Below are 14,538 nucleotides of genomic sequence, written 5' to 3' on the forward strand. Positions count from 1 at the left end.
TATTGATGATAATGGGGTGTTAAAGTCTCCCACGACCACTGTGTTGGAGTTAATATATGCTTTTAGGTCCTTCAGGGTATGTTTGATGAAATTGGGTGTGTTGACATTGGATGCATACAGGTTGATCATTATTATTTCCTTTTGGTCTATTTCCCCTTTTATTAGTATGGAATGTCCTTCTTTATCTCATTTGATCAATGTAGGTTCGAAGTCTACTTTGTCAGAGATAAGTATTGCTACTCCTGCCTGTTTTGTGGGCCATTGGCTTGGTAAATCTTCCAGCCTTTCATCCTAAGCCTGTGCTTATTTCTGTCAGTGAGATAGTCTCCTGTAAGCAACAAATTGTTGGATCTTCCTTTTTAATCCAGTTCATCATACAGTGCCTTTTGATGGGGGAATTAAGTCCATTAACATTAAGTGTTAGTACTGATAGATATGTGGTGATTCCTGTCATTTAGTTGTCTTAGTTGTTTGGAGGTTGATTGTGTGTACCTAAGTTGAAGTTACTCTCTACTTTCTTGCTTTTTCTTTTCCTGTAGTTTGGTGCTGCCTGCCCTTTCATGGTTATATTGGGTTTCATTTTCTCTGTGCAGAATCCCTTGAAGAATCTTTTGTAGTGGTGGCTTTGTGGTCACATATTGTCTTAGTTTCTGCTTATCATAGAAGACTTTTATTGCTCCATCTAATTTGAATGATAGTTTTATTGGGTAGAGTATCCTAGGGTTGAAGTTATTTTCATTCAGTGCCTGAAAGATCTCATCCCAAGCTCTTCTTGCTTTTAATGTTTCTGTTGAGAAGTCTGCTGTGATTTGATGGGTTTACCTTTGTATGTTATTTGTTTTTTCTCTCTTACAGCCTTCAATATTCTTTCTTGGGTCTCTGTATTTGTTGTTTTAATGATAATATGCCATGGGATAGATCTATTTTCATCTGGTCTGTTTGGTGTTCTGGAGTCCTCTTGCATCTGTATGGGAATAGATTTCTCTAGATTTGGGAAATTTCCTGTTATTATTTTATTGAATACATTACGCATACCCTTTGCTTGCACTTCTTCTCCTTCTTCAATGCCCATGATTCTCAGGTTTGGTCTTTTGATGGAGTCAGTGAGTTCTTGCATTTTCTTTTCACAGGTCTTGAGTTGTTTAACTAATAGTTCTTCGATTTTTCCTTTAATTACCATTTTATCTTCGAGTTCTGAGATTCTGTTCTGTTTGTTCTATTCTGCTGGGTTGGCCTTCCATTTTGTTTTGCAATTCTGTTTCATTCTTTTTTCTGAGGTTTTCCATATCCTGAGTCGTTTCCTCTTTAATGTTGTCTATTTTTGTCCTGAGTTCATTTATCTCTTTATTAATCATGTTCTTTGTTTCACTTTGGTGTTTATACAGCGCTTCTATGGTTTCTTTTATTTCTTCTTGTGCTTTTTCAAATTCTCTGTTTTTGTTGTCTTGGAATTTCTTAAGTGTCTCCTGTAAATTTTGGTTGACTATATCCATTATCATCTCCATAAAGTTCTCATTGATTACCTATAGTATTTCTTCTTTTAGATTATTCTTGTGGGCTTCATTGGGCTCTTTGGCATAGTTTATCTTCATTTTGTTGGAGTCTTGATCTGAGTATCTGTTTTCTTCATTTCCCTCTGGCTCTGTACAAATTTTTTGCTGTGGGGAAACTGGTTTCCCTGTTTTTTTCTGTCTTCCGGTCATTGCCCTTGGTGTTGTTATTGTCCCTGTACTGTGTGCAATTAAGTATTTTCTAGCTTGTAATAATAACAATGGTGATATTTAGAATGGAAGGGTGAGAGGAGAGGGAAAGCAAAGAAGTTAAAGAAAGAGGGAAAAACAAATAAACAAACAAGTAAACAAAACAAAACAAACAAACAAAAGTTTCAAAGATATAAACAGGGAGAGATAGTGTACTAATCAACAGTAAGCTGAACAGGCATTAGAGAGACAGAGAGAGGATTGAGAAAAAATAAATAAATAAAAATTAAAATTAAAAAAATTAAAAAATCTCCAAGTTCAAATGCAATAAAGTTTCAGTCTTAATAATTTTGGTGTTTGTCCCTGAGCCTGCAATCCTGGAGATGGTCTCAGAAGTAGTTCTGTCATTGTCTCATCAAAAGGGAAAAAAAACAAACCAAACCAAACCAAACCAAACAAACACCATAAGGTGTCCCAAGTTCAAGTGCAATACAGTTTCAGTAAGTTTTTCAGCCTGCAGGTGTAGTTCAGTTATTGTCTCATCAAAGGAAGAAAGAAAAAAAAGAGTCTGGAGACAATTCTGTGAATGTCTATCTGAGGCTGTGGCTGCCTGCCGGCTGCTGTCAGCCTGCTGTTGCTGAAGGCTTTATTTATGCAGATCTCAGGAGTGAGCTTAACACTCACCTGGCCCCTCAGGCTTTGTTTACTCAGAGTTCTCCTGGGCACGACTGCCACTGCTACAAGCTTTCCCCTTTCCAAGCACACTGGGGGAGGTGACATTGCACCCGCTTTCTCAGGCCTGAGTGTTTATTTACAGTTCATGTGGGAAGTGGGCCTTCCCCCCTCTCCTGTGGAGTTTTCCTCCCACTGCCACTTTTACAAGCTTTCCTGCTCCTGGTTGCTGGGTGTGTGCCACCCCTCCTGCCTTCTCTGGCCAGCTTGTTTCTTTACAGTTCTGTGAGGGATTTCCCCTCCCTCCCTTTGGTGCTCATGGCACCCCACCCTCTTTGCTACATGTCTTTTTTGTTGTTATTGCTTATTATTCAGGTTTTTTTTCTTTTTTCCCTGGATAGGTATCGGTCTGTCCAGGGGGCTATGCTGGTCTGGCCCAGGGTTGTCTGTGGGAGTACTGTGTGCTGCTTAGCTCACCTTGTGGTCTGCATCTTCCCAAGCAGTCTGGGAGCTGGCATCTGGTGGTGTGGGAGTCCTCCTGGTTTCTCCATTTAATGTGGAGTGGGGATGCTATGCATGGGGTGAGGGTGTGGAGGAGTCAAAGTTTTGCCTCTTCTCGGTGGTTTTTCTTGTAAGGTGTATCTCCAGCGTCACTCCAAGATTTTACTTTAGGAGGCATGTTTTCTGCTTCCTCCCTCTAGCTGCCATCTTGGAATCTCTTTTAATTAAGGTTTTTGATCAATTTTGAATTGACCTTTGTACAAGGTAAGAGATAGGGATTAATAACCATTTTTCCCAGCACCATCTGTTGAATTTGTTTTTGGCATCCTTAGAAAGAATCAGGTGGCTCTAGCTGTGTTGGTTTGGTTCCGTGTCCTCTATTTTGTTTCATTGGTGCACATGTTGTTTTTGTGCCTGTACCATGCTGTTTTTGCAATCTGGAATTATGATACTTCCAGCATTTCCCTTTTTGTTCATGACTGCCTTGGCTATTTGGGATTTTTTGTGCTTCCATATGAATTTTAGGTTTGTTTTTCTAGTTCTGTGAAGAATATTATTGCAATTTTGATGGTAGTTGCAATGAATCTGTAGATCACTTTCAATAATACAGCCATTTTCATAATAGTGATTCTGCTGATTCATGAGCATGGAGGTCATTCCATCTTTTAGTGTCTTCTATAGTTTTTTCCTCAATGTCTTATAGTTTTTGTTGTAGAGGTCTTTCACCTTCTTGGTTAGGTTTATTCCTAGGTATTCTTTTTTTGAGACTATTGTGAGTAGAATTGTTTTCCTGACTTCTTTGTCAGCGAGTTTCCTAAATGGTATAGAGAAAAGCTACTGAGTTTTGTATATTGATTTTTTATCTTGCTGCTTTTGCGGAGTCTTTAGGGTCTTTTTAGTACAGAATCCATCATCTGCAACTAGGATAATTTGACTTCTTTCTTTCCTATTTGTGTCCTTTATTTCTTTTTCTAGCCTCCTTGCTTTTGCTAAGAATTCAACCACTATATTGAATAAGAATGGAAAGAGTGGACAAAACTTGTCTTATTCCTTATTTCAGGAGGAATGTTTTCAGATTTTCCCCATTCAGTATAATACAGTCTTCAGGTTTGTCAAATATGCCCTTTATTATTTTGAGGTATAACCCTTCTATTCCTTGCTTCTTCAGGCCTTTTATTATGAAAGGAGCTTGAATTTTTGTCAAAAGCTTTTGCTGAACCTATTGAGGTGATTTGCAATTTTTGCCCTTCATTATATTTATGTTCTGTATTACATATATTGATTTTATGTATTTTTTATTAATTTGCATTCTAAAAATGAATCCAACTTGATCATGGTGTGTGATATTTTTAAATACATTGTTGAATCCAGTTTGAAAATATTTTATTGAGATTTTTTGTGCCTGTTCATTGGGTCTATGTTCATTGGTTTATAGTTTTCTTTTTTGTTGTTGTATCATTATCCAGGGTGTCACTGGCTTCATAGAATGGGTTTGGAAGTGTCCCTTCACTTTCTATCTTATGGAATCATTTGTGGAGCATTGCATGAGCTTTTCTTTGAAGTCTAGTAGAATTCCTCAGTGAATCCATTGGTCCTCAGCTTTTCCATGTTGCATTATTCTTTATTAAGGCCTCAGTTTCATTGCTTATTGTAAGTCTGTTTAGGCTGTTTGTATCCTCTTGGTTCAATTTTGGCAAGTTATATGTGTCTAGAAATTTATCCATTTCTTCTATGTTCCAATTTCTTAGAATATAAGTTTTTGAAATATTTTCTAATCATCCTCTGAATTTCAGTGATATCTGTTGTAATATCCCCCTTTTAATCTCAAATATTTATTGTATATATTAAATTACACACTGTAAGGGGTTTCATCATGACATTTCATGCATGCATATAATATACTTTCTTCATATTTGCCCATTACTCTCTTATCTCCCATACCTCCTCTTTTCCCTTCCCCTTCCACCTTCCTAGTAGTCTCCCTTTTAATTTGTGGCCTCATTTTGTTTTCCTCTACCTTCCCCAAATGCAAGAAAACATGTGATACTTGTCTTTATGGGACTGTCTTATTTCACTTAACATGAGTATCTCCAGTTCCATCCATTCTCCAGGAAAGAACATAATTTCATCCTTTCAATGGCTTAGTGAAACTCATAAATATATAACATTTTATTTATCCATTTATCTCTAATTTTATTAATTTGGGTCTTATCTCCCTTTCTTTTGGTTAGTTTAGCTAAGGATTTGTCAATTTTGCTTATCTTTTCAAATAACAAACTCTTTATATCATCGGTCCTGTGTACTGTTCTTTTACTCTCCATGTCATTACTTTTTTGTCCTAATCTTTGCTATTTCATTCCATCTACTAATTTTGGGTTTGGCTTGTTCTTACTTTTCTAAGACCTTGAGTTGCATCACTAGGTTATTTTTTTGAGATCTCTCTGATTCTTTTTAATATGGACATTCATAAGTATAAAGTTCCCTCTTAGAACTACCTTTGATGTATCCCAAAAGTTCTGGTAAATTGTGTTTTCATTTTATTTGATCATAGGAATTTTTAAATTTCCTCTTTGATTTGTTCAGTGACATACTGATCATTCAAAAGTGTTTTGTTCAAACTCTGTGTGTTTGCAGTTTCTGTTGTTTATCTTGCTATCAGTTTCTAGTTTTATTTCATTATAGGCACAAGAAATTATTTCTTTTATTGTAATTTTAAGGCTTGCTTTATGTCCTAAAATGTGATATATTTTGGAGAAAATTCCATGGGCTGCTGAGAAAAATGTATATTCTGCAGCCATTAGATGGAATATTCTGTAGATGTTTGTTAAGTCCATTTGATCTATAATGTACTTTAACTCTCCAGTTTCTTTGTTTATTTTTTGTCTGAATGTTCTATCTATTGATGAGAGTGGGGTATATTTTTGTATGTTTACCTATCTCTCCAGTAATTTTTTTTGTGAAATTGGATGCACCACTTACATTTAGGGTTATTATTGAGAGTATGTAATAACTTCTCCATTCTTTCTCTTAGAGGGTGATTGATTAACATTTGATTCTTTCTTACCTCTCACTTGCTTATCTATTCTCCCAGTATTTATTCTTTCCTGAAATCTCATGTATAAGTATGTATGTATGTATATACATATGCATATATCTTCCTCTTCTTTGTATACACAAAAGATACTTTAAGTATCTTCTGCAATGCTAGCTTACTGCTCATGAATTGCTCCAGTTTATCCTTAATGGAGGGTTTCTCTTTCTCCTTCAATTTTAAAGTATAACTTTGCTGGCTATAGAAGTCTTGGTTGATAGTTATTTTGTTTCAGGGATGTAAATGCAACAGTTCATGCTCTCTTGGCATTTACAGTCTCTCCTAAGAGGTCTGCTAATAATAGGTTTTGTTTGCCTTTGTAAGTAACTTGCTGCTTCTCTCTTTCCACTTTCAGTATTCTTCATTTGTTCTGTACTTTCGGCATGGAGAAATTCTTTTCTGATCTTGTCTATTTGGGGTTCTAAATGCCTCATATACTTTGGTGTCCATTTCTTTCCCTAGATTTTGGAAGTTTTCTGATATAATGTGATTGAATACATTTTTCTATGCCATTAGTCTGCATCTCAGTCCTCTTGTTTTCACTACAGATTTATAGTTTTGATATTAATCATGTCCCAGAGGTCTTGGTTGTTATGGTTATGACTGCTTTTTTTTCTTTTATTGTTATCTGAATATAGTAATTCATCAACCTTGTTTTCAAGCCCTGATATTCTTTCTTCCACCTTGTCTAGTCCACTGGTGTTGCTTTCCTTTGAGATTTTTTTTTTTTACCAAGCTTTTCATTTCTCGTATTCCCATTTGACTATTTCTCAGAATCTCTATTTCATTGCTGAAGTTCTTATCTAAGTTTTTTACTTTCTTGTTTTCTGTTTATTTGAATCTTCATTGATGTCATTGATCATTTTTAAAAGTAGACTTTTGAATTCTTTGGCATTTCAACTTTTCAGTATCTTTAGATTCAGTTATTAAAGAGTTATGAATTTCTAGAAGAGTCACATTGCCTTGCTTTTTCATATTTCTTATGTTTCTAGGTTGCAGTTGTAGTATCCATTGGGATGGATATCTCTTCCTGTTCTTCGTGAGCAGCCTTCTCTTGAAAACAAATGACTATAACAGCAACAAAACTATTCAGGCTGATGTTGTATGTGGCCTGAGGGCCAGGCCATTACCTTTAGGGCTGCATTCACTTTTAAAGCTTCCCTTCTTTATATACCCCAAGTCTCTGATGACCCCAATGACATTTATGGCCTGTGCTCCAAACAGGTTTTCACTTGCTCCACAGGCCACCACTCTGTGACCCAGGCTGGCAAACATCCAAGTCTAATGCTGTGCCCCAAATGCATTAGAGAGTGGCAGGGGTGCAGGTCAGAGCACTGAGATCTTCACGGGGGCAGAGGTAGAGAACTGAGTGAACTCAGAACTCTGCCTGCCCGTCTTAACTTTCAAAATCAGCCCCGTAGTAAACCACAATGCAGGAGTGAGGAAGCTTGGGAAAACTGAACCTTAGTTTGGAGCATTCAGTCCTGCCCAGCTTCAAGTCACATGCAGTAGAGAGGTAGCATCAGAGGTCATGTTACCTGCTGTCCACAGGCTGGGAGCTCTTAGTCTCTGGAGCAATCACAAGTGAGGGATCACCCTGCAACTCCCTGACTTGAGACTGTTTTTTGCTTTCAGATCTCCAGAGCAGATCAGCCTCAAATAATAGGCCCCTCTCAAGATGACACCTAGCTATAGATATCTGAGATACAGGGAGCTATAAGATGGATTTCTTCTCCAATGCTGGTCTGCCACACAGGAGTCACTTCACACCAAATCTCTGCATTGGATTTAATGCTTGAAAGAACTGTGGGCTTACCCTGAGACTGGGGCTACCAATCTGTTTCACAGGGGCTGCCTGGCTTACCTTGTGACTGTGGCTTTGGCTTCCCCCTGGGAGCTGGAGTTGGAGCTGCTGGCTATTTCCTACTTTTCTCTGCACAGTCTTTCTATTTCTCTGTTCTTTTCAGCTATTCCATCACCTCTTTCATGATTCCTGATGCTGTTCCTCTCTTTCACTCTTCAGAATATGGTCTATCCTTTGTTACCTGACTATTCTCATACATGGAATCACATAAGCTTCTAATACACCATCTTACTGCAGAAGCCTCAAGACTTCAGGCAAGACTCAACCCAGTACACCTGGAGTCATGATGTTCTCTGGTCTGTCTAGTGGAGACAAGTACTACTTTTAGTCCTGTGTAAGCTGTACTGTTCTCTCTAATCCACTTACCAACTTCTTTCTCCAGTCTCAGGTAGCTTATGCATGTGTGCATCAGTGCTCTGTGGCCACTTAAGGGGACACTTGTAGTGACTAGTCCCTTCTCTATGAAAGTCTGACTTCCAGTGAAGGTACTCTTCCCTGAAGACCTTCTTTGCCTTGTTCTCCCTCAATTGGCTGCACCTCCTCAATTCAAGGCGTTTCCAATGATCCATCTAGGTTTCTCCTCTCTCTAGCATGCCTTAAGACTCTCAAAATGCAGTATACTGGGAAATGTAGAATTCACCCCAATTTCTCACTTCTCATAGATCAGTGGTTTTTGTTGGATAGTGTCTAACAACTTAAAGCTGTTGTTTGATATATTTTAAAATTATTTTGGGCAAGAGAATAAATCCCGTTCCTGTTACTACATCTTAGCTGAAAGTAGAAGTCTTGAAAATGTTAGAAAGGGGGTCCAGGACCTCATTTCAGGACCTATTTATTTCTTATTATTTTCTTTTGAAATGTTACCATTCTGGGGGATCTTCTAGACATCTAGTTCTCACCTGGCTGATCTGAGCACTAACTTCCCTGCATGAACTCTGAAAATTGTTCACTTTACAGTTCTCCGATAATGTTTTTCCTGGTCTCAAGTGTTTCACCCTATCTTTGTGTGGCTTAATGTTCAACAACAAACTCAAAGGCATTCCTACACAGATCTCTGGAGCTTGTTCTCTACATAACCCTCTTTTTTTGGTATTCTGTCCTAAAAATTCTGGGTGCCTTAGCCTCCCCAAACTTCATTCCCTGTCTTCTCAACTCACTGTGACCCCTGAACTCTGGGGGAGCCTCTCTTCTTACTCCATAGGATGGTGTGCCTCCAGGCAGAAAGAAGATGAATCACTGTCTCATGCTTCCTATTGTCCAGTGTCTAAAAACAATTGTTTCATGTATCTGTCTAGTAAGTCCTGTGTGAGTTTCTCTGCTGTTGTGGAAACAGAAGCCTCCAATATAAAAGTTTTATTGACAAAATGCAAAGCCTAATATTGAAAGTGCTTTTCTCAAAATAGTATGTCCCACTTCCACCAACATTCCCTTCACCCCTCCACAGAGGGCTTGGCCCTTGTTTGATAATCACTCACCTACTGAAATCCATGGACTCAAAGCCTTTAATTCAACAACATTTATTGAAACATTGCATAGATTCTGTGGCAGGCATGGCATGTTCTGAGCATACAGAGATGCGGGACATACCATGGCTGCCTAAAGGATTTCACTATCAAAGCAGGTACCTTATTCAATTACTATAAATCATGTAAGGGCAATGGCAGAGATTTGTGCAAGGCATTCATGAGGTGGGGGTGTGGGAGGGGAGGCAGGGCACTGAGTCTGGCTAGGGAGAGTTAGAAGGTTGTCAAGCATTGCTTTTAAAGGTAACATTTATGCTGTCCTTCAGGATGGGAAGTGATCGACCAGACAAAGAAAAGACAGTTTGAGAAGACACCTGAGGCAGAAACAGTGGGAACAGTGGGCCATTTGAGGTTGTAGGAGCAAAAACTCCCAGAGAGGGAGAGGCAGAGGATGGAGCTAATGAGGCCACGAAAGGTCAGAACATGAAGGCCTTTTGTGCCACACTGGGGAGCCTGCCACCAAAGGCCAAGGCTTTTACATAACTCTGCATGGTGGCTGGCAGGGGGCATGCCCGCCTCAGCATGCAGTAGGTATTATTAGATGATGATGATCATGAAAGGTAAACCTGAGAAACCACACACTCTGAGCAGAGCCAAGGTCCCTTATGTTCTGTGGCTCCAGAGAGTCATCTGACTCCTTTGCTCCTCTGCAAAATCAGCTGAGAGGTGCAGCCATGATGGTCAGCCAGTACTGGGTGCTGCCTCAAGTGCAGCTGGATAATCTCCAGGCTTGCACATATTGCTGGGGAGTAGAAAGGAAGGAAAAGAGAGTGAATGAGACACAAAGGAGAGAACAAGACCAGACCACCTGGAGTTGGGGTATCACACCAAGACCCAGCAAGACAGGGGCTCAAATTTAAAGGACAGAGCACACAGTACATGAACCCAAGCAAATGATTCCTGGGGTGGAGTGGAGGAAATGGCTTCCTCCGAGAAAACTGTAAATATTTGGTAAGACAGACCCAAAGCTGAGCATCCAGGGGCTCCTCCCGCCCAACCCAGTGCAAGGAGTCAGGAGCTAGAGCAAGGTCTCCAGTCTAACATGCAAGGATAATGGTGGACTGGCTCTGGGGAAGAATATGTGTCTGAGGGTTGAGGAACCTGCTGAGAAAGAATCATCCTGAAGGGAAGGAGGGGCCAACCTGATACACTCAGCCCATCACCACATTGAGTTCTCAGCTGAGCAGGAAGTCTGAACATACAATTCCATTGGCTACATCCTTCCACAGGCATAAAACATCATGAAAGGCTTACAGTGGGCCCACTTGCCTTGAAGAAGAGCACAAAGCAGCTGTGGCTCCTTGAAGGTTTCAGGGGACTGAGCTGTAGTGATAAAGGTCATAGCCATGGGCTGCTCAGCAGGACACAGAAAGTGGTCCAGGCTCCTGCTGTGGCCACAGTCAGGAGCAGCCATGTGCTCATGCACTGGGGAGTGGCATGCTTGCAACTTCCAGAAATGTCTTGGGGTGATTTATAGTGGGATGAGGTTCCACAGGAATTGGTAGAGGCAATAACTGGGAAATTTGGTGATGACTATGAATGGGTTTCCATTTCCTGGGGAAAATTAAGTACTACTAGGAAAGTAAAAGTACTGGTTCTCCCCCATGGAACAGCTAGCAAGGTAATAGACTCCTCTCCACCTTTGATGTGGATGAAACTTTCTCTTGTTCCTCTGGTAGCAAGTGTCATGAACCCTAAATGTCTATCTTCACTCAGGCTTAGGACAGGGATTTTTCTTCAACTCCCACCTCTATGCCCATCTTGTGATGACTAAGTCCTGTGAGCAACCTGTAGCAGGTGCAGAGGTGCCTGTCTGAGCAAGCAGGGATGGTGAATTAAAGGACAACCCTGAACCAAGACAGAACAAAGACAAGACTCTGAGACAAAAGGTATAAAAACAGTAAGCATAAACTGCTGATTTTTTGGCATTTTGTTTTGCTTTTTGCAGTGTTAGGGATTGAACTCAAGCCTCTTGCTTGCTAGGCAACCACTACTATTTGAACCATGCCCCAGACATTCTTGCTTTAATTTATTTTTCAGATAGAGTCTGGTGCTTTTGCCTGAGGCTGGCCTTAAACCTCGGTCCTCCTATTTCCCACCTCCCAAGTACCTGGGATTATAGATGTACACCACCATACCCAGCTGCTGTTTTATTTGTTAACTGTATTTCCCCTAATGCTACCTGTATTTTCCAAATTATCAATAGCAAAAGGCAAATATTACTTTTTCAAAGTCAAATGTAAAAAACAGAGGCAAGCTGAGCTTTCCATAACGTACATGCATAGCCCATCTAAGCTGCATGTGATCTCTCTTGTGGTTATGCCTCAGGTAAAATTTAAACCTTATTGTAATAAACAGGAGCCCAGAGGGCAGCCCACCTATTTGTGACAGAGGTAGTTTCCCTGAGCAACTGATATGAAAGGCAGGTATAGCTAAGTTGCCAAATTTGAGCCATCTATACTTCGTTGCACCCACTCATAGAAGGAGACACACGTTAATATAGCTCTCCATTCACCTCCACTAAGTCTCAGCTCATCCAGAAAGAGTGATTGACAACCCCCAAAGGCTGCAGGGCAACTATTTGAAAGAGGGGTCCATGAGAGGCCTCTTCCACCTGTTACTCTTTTCTTTATCACTTCACATCCATAGGGGTCCCTAAGCCCCAAGTGAAGGGTCAAGTGCAAATCTGGTAAACCAAGAAGCCCTTGCAGTTGTCAACTTAATTAGCCTTCAGGAAAAATATATGGCTATCTGAGCACAGTGGAGTTGCTATAGAGACAGGCACAGGAGGTGCATTTATAACAGGGCCTCATCACATCACCTGATAAAAATAAGACCCAGGCTTTTTAATAGAATGAATTACTTAAGTTTTATATTTAACAGGGGACGACACCAAGGCTATTACTGGTTTTCAGAATATTTTAGGAATCTGGGCTGCCTGCTCCTGCATATGTTAACAGCCATCACAACATATGCTCTGGTAGGCAGCAGTTAAGGACTGGAGGCCCACGTGTTTCTTCCACCCCTTGAGATGAGAGATGACCCTTCTCACTTAGAGCATGTCCCTCCTTAATTAGGTGGGAGATTTTCGATGTGTTTCAGAGACCAGTTACACAAAAAAGCCGTTGTATTGTATTCTGCAATGGCTTTTTGCATACCTTGCACTAATCACTGTAACCATCTCATTTTGCAGATGAAAAATAAATGAGACTCAGAGAGGTCTAAAACTTTCCTAAGGTCACACAGCTAATAAGGGGTACAGTTGGAATTCAAATCCAGGTCCCTCCAACAAAACCCATCACTTTATATGACATTAGCCACAACTGCAACCTCTGCACGTAGCGGAATCAGGGATGAGGTTGATATGAAGGGGTTTACCATTTTTATTGGTATTCTGCATGGGCCTTGCTATACTTTCATCTCTCTTTGAAGGGAAGGCAGTTCCAAAGTGGATGGGTTCCAAGAGATGTTCCACAGAGATCCTTATCTGATCTCTGCCAATGAACACCTCTTCGATTATACAAAACAAATGTTAATTTCAGACTAATTCCTCTGTGCTAGTCACCTTTCTGTTACTATGACTAATACCTGGGATAATACTTAAAAGGAGGAAAGGTAACCTTATGGCAAATAGTTTCCGTTCATGGTTGCTTGGCTTTATTGCTTTGGGCCTGTAGTAGCACAGTACATGTGGTGGGAGCAAGTAGCAGAGAAGGCCTGTATATTTTATAGCATCTGAGAAGAAAAGAGAGGGAGAAGAACAGACTGGCATCCCAAACACCCTTTCAAAGGCACATCCTCAATTACCTACTTCCTTCTGCTAGGCACCACCCTCTAAAGGTTCCATCAGCTAGGGACAGAGTCTTCAACACACAAGGCTTTGGGGACACTCAAGATATAACTGTCACAGTCTCCCTCTCACCCAACAAGCTTCTGGGATGCCCCTTTCCCAAGTTAACCCAAGACTGCAAACTAAACAGCAGTAAGAAAGAGCCCCTACCACCGTGACACACTGAGGGCTTAAACACATGAAATCAAACTGGAAATCCAAAGGGAAATTCTTTCTGTTGACAATTTTGTGTTTCAGTTTTTCTTCACCCTCCTCTTCTACAGAAAGATGCTTCTGAAACTTCCTTTAAAAACAGTTTTTCAGCAGAGGTCTGTGCAGTAGACTCAATGCCCACAAAGCTATAGTGTTTCCTAGTTGTGATGGTGAGGTTGGGTGTAAGGCAACAGAGGTGGTGGAAGGGAGAAGCTGGGGACTGCATGGTGAGGGCCATAGCAAGCACTTGTACGGCATTCTCTCCCCCCTCCATTTACCAATTGAGAGGCTCTGAAGGAACATGTCTAGGACAAAACTGGGATAGACAGTTCAAAGAAATGCTAGCCAAAGCATCAATTCAAATGAACATGGCACAGGGCGGAAGGCAAGCAGAAGCCACAGACCAGAGGCTGGAACCCAGGACAAGCAGGAGGTTTAGAATCAGAAGGGAGGTAGTGGTGTCTCAGAAGAGTCCCTGAGCAGTGGAGATTGCCACAGGAGCTTTCCCAGACTGCCTGAAGGCTTCAGGATTGAGGGTGGAGTGTAGCTGAGGGAGCTGGCAGGCTCTATCTGCACAGGATGTCCAAACTCGCCCCTTCTAGCTACCTCCTCTCCCTCCCCAGCAACACACTGGGTCCAGTCCTCCCTCCCCAGCACCACACTGGGTCCAGTCCTCCCTCCCCCTGCACTGTTGGTGATGATTCTTCCCAGCAGATAAGACCTGCACTGAAAGACAAGGAACCTAGGTTTGAAACCCAAGTTTTTTCCCTACATGAGCCTTCCTAACTTGTTTTGCTCTCAGAAACACGGTTCCTTCTTATATTTGTATAGCAATTTCTAAGGGCTTTTTTTTTTTTTGGTAGCTTTTAAAAGGATTTTTAAACTTCAGATAGACATGCAACAACAGTGATATGAGAAGAGATAATTGGATGTAGGGATATTTGTAGAACTATTTTTACTAGCTTCTAACAGAAGCATCAGCCTAGCAAAAGTTAGCTGTAAATGAAGAAACTTCCATGTACAACAGGAGATACTTGATACAGATTTTTAAAGAGATGAATCATTTTGTGTGATATAACGCTATGATGTATTCTTGGTGTACATGAGCAACATAGACAGTGGGCCAGTGTGGAAATCTAACTTGT

Source organism: Castor canadensis, chromosome 6 (genome assembly GCF_047511655.1).
Source record: "Castor canadensis chromosome 6, mCasCan1.hap1v2, whole genome shotgun sequence".
NCBI lineage: Eukaryota > Metazoa > Chordata > Mammalia > Rodentia > Castoridae > Castor > Castor canadensis.